A 6,000-nucleotide genomic window follows, 5' to 3' on the forward strand; every position below is an offset into this window, starting at 1 on the left:
TCAGTGTTCTTAATACGAGACGAGACGGCCTCCTCATTCGACGACGCTCATAAAAGGGAACGGGCCTCTACTTGCCTCTTTTATAGAGCGCCATGAGCCAGCCAGCCACCCCAGAACACCGGCGCACGTCGCCTACATGAGGTAAAATTAGTCGAGGCCGCGATAGCCGTCACTCGCACGCTTTCGTTTAGTACCTCGCTGCGGTTTAGCCCTTTTATCGATCGAAAACTACTGCATCCCATTTAGGCCAGGGCAGTGAAAGCTGTTGCATTGCTAAATGTGTCATCTCAGAGGTGTTCTTTTTTTGACACTAATGAGGCAAATATTGATCCTTCGTTTAAACTACTCTGCCATTCTGCTTCGTCACTTTTAAACCTTGGCTCCGCCAATTTCGGTTACTTTTGGCAATTCATCGGCTCGGCGCTTTTGAATTTTGTGTCGAATCGACGGAACGCATCAAGAGGACCACAGGAATACCAGTTTTTCCAAGGTGGGACTCTTGTTTCCGATGTTTTCGAACTTTTGTTCGGTGGACTACATGCTGAAGCTAGGCCTAACGTGGCCTATCGTCTCGCGGCAGCCTGAGATCGCGGCGGCCCCGTCGGGTACCCAACCCTAGCCTCGCAAAGCCGACTAAATCTAAAAAAAAGGAAATTGTCGAAGGAACGCCGGCAGATCCGAAGGAATTTCAAGTGCCTGGCCAATGGTATACCACCAAAAAGAAGAGATACGTGCCGCTCGAGAAGACCGTGCAACAAGTTGAGAAGTAGCGAGCTGCTAAGAAGCATGCTGGAAGAAAAATAGCTGCGAAATCGGTGGAAAAGCAGCATGCTCGCCTACCCGATGGCGCCGAGAAGATAATTTTGAGGCCACGTGGCGGCCTCGTGCGTCTGCTCAAGTTTGGCAGCGCTATCTTGGCTGACGCAACAATCGTGGCAGCTGGTATCCCCCCGGGCGAGGCCGGGGAGGACGTCATCTGGACGAATATTAAGCAGTACTCGATCCTTGTGGCAATTACAAGCGCCGAAAGGAAGAGACGCTACGCGAGCCTAACCCACCTCGTGTTCGAGGGGGAGAAGATCGAATTGACAGCCTACGTGGCGACGCTGGAAGATTGCGGCAAGGGCGTGGTACATGACGTGCCACTTACTTATACCGACGAGATCATCATGGAGAGGCTGAGAATCCACGGCAGCCCTCCAGTTTTGGGTGTGTGGAGACTCGGCAAAAATTCCAGAACTGTACTAATTCTCTTTGAAGAGAGAGAAGTACCACGATGGGTTCGCCTGACTCCGATGGCGCAGCGGTGTCAACTTTACCGCAAAAAGTATGAAGTATGCAATGCCTGCGGAAGACTCGGTCACAGGGAGGACGTCTGTCCGGACCCGAGCAAACTTAAGTGCAGGAGCTGCGGAATGGAGAGGCCACCACAAGGGCACCAGTGCGAGGCAAAATGCCAGCTATGCGGCAAGGGCCACCTGCTTGGTGACCGAAAATGTAAGGAAATATACAGGACTCCGTACGAGGTGAAGAAGAAGCAATGGGAGCGAAAAGTCAAGGAGAAGCCAGCGCACGACGACAACAGAGGGCGACCGAAAGTCAAGCAAGAAGGAGGAGGAGACTTCCGCGTTAGAGAAGACTCCTTCCCAAGGCTAGAATCTACCGCCAACGAGACGTCACCGCAGCAGCGAGGGCGTTCCAGTTCTCGCACCATGGGAGGCTCCAGGTCTGGGTCCAGGAGACGCTCGAGTTCGAGGGACGCGGCCAACTCACGGACCAAGCGGAACGCCAGCGGAGACCGGAAAAATGTAAGCTTCAACAGCGGGGCCTCCCGGGCTAAACCTAGGAAAGATAACAGAGACGAGGAGGTCGAAATTCTTAAAAAAGAAATTGAGGAGCTTAAGGGGGCGATTAAAAAAGCTAACGCAAAATCAAAATTCGAAACAGCATACGGAAAAGCAAGGGCCTCCCACTACCGCGAAGCAGCTGCCACCTGCTCAGCCAGTCGCCCCGCCACAAGCGGCGCCACCGGTGAAAGGGGATGAGCAAATGGTGACTGAGGCGTCCCGCCCACCCCCGGTGAAGCGCAAAATTAATGAAACAGACCCGTTCCAAGCACTCGAAAATAGGCTTGACGAAAAATTGAATTCATTCATGAGCCAAATGACCCAATTCATGAACCAAATTCAGAGCCAGGTACAGGCACTTGCAGGGGAAGTGCAAAGAGTTCGAACCGAGCTCATAGCCGTCAACACGTGGCAGCAGAATGTCGAGCAAACCCTATCCATGCTGAAAAATGGCCAGGCGCGTCAATGAAAACCAAATTTGGCAGTGGAACTGTCGCGGCTTCCAGCGCAAGAGAGCGCTGCTGCAGCAATACCTTCCACTCATAACTGAGACCCCCCTCGCAATCGCCCTTCAGGAAACAGGGAAGGGAGCCAAACTAATGGGATACCAGGGGTTCAACAGCGATAGAGGCGCGAAATCGACGGTGGCGACCTTTGTCAAGCGCAACGTAGCGGTGATAGAACACGATTTGAATTCGAGAGATATCGAGAACGTATTTCTCGAGATATTAACGGGGCGAAAGAAGGATCCCAGTCTATTCCTTCTTAACATTTATAGCTCACACAAGCAAAAGAAAATTAGATTTAGGGCCCTTATGCGCAAAGCCATCAAGGCAGCCGGGAATAATCCCTTGCTGATCGTTGGTGACTTTAACGCCAGACATCAAAAATGGGGCTATGCTATACAGGACACCAAAGGTAGGCAGCTATGGGAGGACACGCACGAGCTAAGTCTCACCCTCCATACGGATCCCGATCATCCAACGAGGACGGGTAACAGCGTATGCGCGGACACATCCCCAGACTTGACATTTTCAAAAAACTTACAGGGTTTAGGTTGGCAAAATTCGGAGCAAAATTTTGGCAGTGACCATTTCATTGTCGTTTCGGTCCTCAAAGAGGGCGTCAAGACGCACAGGGTGTGCCAACCGGCCGTTACAGAATGGGATCAATTTAGAGAAATCAGGGCAACCGCGAAATTAGAACGGATTGAGAACATTGAGGAATGGACGGAGGCGCTCAAACGCCACGTTGGTGAGGCGACAAAGACGCTGGTAGGAGACGACGCTCCTTGTATAGCAGATAGCCGACTGCTCCACATGTGGGACGCTAAACAAAGCATGGAACGCAGGCTAAAAAAGCAAAAGTGGAACAAGAATCTTAGAAGACGAATCGCGAGGCATAACAAGGAAACTGAAAGCTACGCGATCAAATTGTGCGAACAAAACTGGCTCAGCAGATGCGACGAAATGGAGGGAGGCATGAATCTCTCCAAAACGTGGGGCATGCTCCGGCCTCTGCTGGACAAAACAAATTCAAAAACTCAATCGGGAACAAGATTAGCAAAGTCAGACACGCCTTAGAAGGAGACGATGCGGCGTTTATGAATAAGTTAGTAAAAACGTCCGTTGCAGACAACCGGCGTTCCCCACTCCCGAGCTACGGTGGCACGCCCAACGAGGCGCTTGACGCCCCCATCACGGAGGCAGAGGTAAGGGCGAAAATTGTAAGACTAAAAACTAAATCAGCCCCGGGCCCCGATGGGATCACCAATAAAATGCTAAGGAATCTGGACGATGACTCTATTAGTATTCTAACGGAATTGATCGGAAAAGTTCGGGAAACGAGTCAGTTGCCAGATCAATGGAAAACGGCAAACATAATACTAATACCTAAAACGGGGAAAACCCCCACAAATGGAAAATTTGAGACCAATTTCCCTAACCTCATGCGCTGGAGCACATAATACAGACGAGATTAACGGGCTTCATGGAGCAAAACAACCTGTGGCCGCACGAAATGGTCGGTTCCCGACCACACTTGTGCACGCAGGACATAATGCTCCGACTAAAGCATGATATCATAGACTCGCGGTCGAGAGACGCCAAAGTGATCCTGGGCCTAGACCTCACCAAGGCCTTCGACAATGTCAGGCACGAGGCTATCCTCGAAGGGGTCGAAGTGCTCGGAATAGGGGAGAGAACGTACAACTACATAAAAGACTTCTTATCGGGCAGAAAAGCCTGCATGATAATTCAAAATTTAAAATCTCCTACGATAGAGTTAGGAAGCAAAGGCACACCGCAGGGCTCAGTGCTATCGCCTTTCCTATTCAACGTGGCAATGAGAGGCCTCCCGGGTAAACTTAATCAAATAAAGGGGCTAAATTTTAGCATGTATGCGGACGATATCAACCTCTGGATTAACCATGGGAGCGATGCGAGTACGGAGGAACGCCTGCAGGCAGCGACCGACATCATTGTCGATTACGCAGCGAAAAGGGGACTTTCGTGCTCCCCGTATAAATCTGAGTTGTTCGTCTATAACCCTAAGTACCTTCGCTGCAAGAATAGCGGGGAGTTTCATATTCAGGTGGAATGCAAACCGGTGCCAAAAGTAGATAAGATAAGGATTTTGGGGATGGTCATTCAATCCCACGGCCATAACGGAGAAGTCCTGAAAAAATTAGAAAGTTACGCGATGCAAACCCTCGGGCTCTTGAGGAGGGTCGCCAGCAAAGGAAGAGGCCTCAAGGAGAGAAATTTACTAAAACTAATCCAGGCGTACGTAATTAGCAGAATCAGTTACGCCACGCCCTACCCGGACATCAAGGCCGGCGAAAAAGAGAAGTTAGACTGCCTGATTCGAAGATGCGTTAAGAAGGTGCTAGGACTGCCCATGGATACCTCGAGCGAACTACTGCTCGTACTCGGGGTGCATAACACGTGGGCAGAATTGGCGGAGGCAGTGCGAGTCTCCCAATTAGAGAGACTAAGCACGACCGAGACGGGCAGGGTAATCCTTGCAAAAGTAGGCCTCAACCCAGACAGAGGAGTTCAAACAAAAGTCACAATTGATAGTGAAATCAGGAATGCCTTGGTAGTCCCTCCCTTCCCTAGAAATATGCATCCAGACTTCAATGTCGAAAGAAGGGCCAAACGAGCCGAAGCTCTAGAGCGACGGTTCAAGAACATGGGAGCAAAGGAAGTAGTCTATGTTGATGCGGAAAGCGGCAGAACAGGTGCGGCGGTAGCTTCGGTAGTCGATGGCCGAGGGGCACCGGTATCCGCGGCAGCCATCAGAGGCCGCAACATAGAGACTGCGGAGGAAGTTGCGATAGCGCTAGCTTGCATAGGAACGGAAGCCAAGTTCATAATTAGCGACAGCAAAACTGCCATTCAAAATTTTGGGAAGGGGAGGATATTGCCTGAGGCGGCCAAAATTCTCACCCAAAGAACGCTGAATAGGAAAACTCAGTTAATTTAGACACCCGCTCACGCTGCCGTCCCTGGTAACGAGGCGGCTCACTATAGCTAGCCCGAGCTCTCTACTTCTGGGTAGCCGTCGAGCCCCCCGAACTCTGGGCATACGACGAGTGTCTGCAAAAGTATGGGGAAATCATCGACCATTATAAATTGGGACGTAGACTGGTACCCCCGCCAGATGTTAGACTAAATAATAGAGAAGCTGTCGCGTGGAGGCGGCTACAAACTAATATGTTCATGAACCCGGTCTGGGCGTTTCACGCGCTACCAGACCTTAGGGACAATGATCTGTGCAAACACTGGGGGGCGAGAGGGACCCTCGACCACATAATTTGGGAATGCCTACAATCTCCAGGTAGAGGACAAAATATTACAAGTAGAGAAGCCTGGGATACCCTGATGCGAAGCGCGGACCCTGCGATCCAGCACCGCACCGTCCACCTGGCGGAAGAGGCCGCAACAAACCAAGGGCTACCTGCCAGCCTCTAATCCGCGGGCGCACGACTCCCCGTCTTCCCCGGCACGCGTGCCGGGGGCGGGGAAGAGGAAGCCCATTTCCGATGGAATTAAAAGTTGTACAACCAACCAATCGGTTTATTAGTTTGTTTTTGAAACTCGGCATTTCCTTCGCTATGTTTGTATTGCGAAGTATTCTGAATATGAGCAGT

This window comes from Amblyomma maculatum, chromosome 7, assembly GCF_055883805.1.
Source record: "Amblyomma maculatum isolate TAMU_Amacu chromosome 7, ASM5588380v1, whole genome shotgun sequence".
NCBI classification, from domain to species: domain Eukaryota; kingdom Metazoa; phylum Arthropoda; class Arachnida; order Ixodida; family Ixodidae; genus Amblyomma; species Amblyomma maculatum.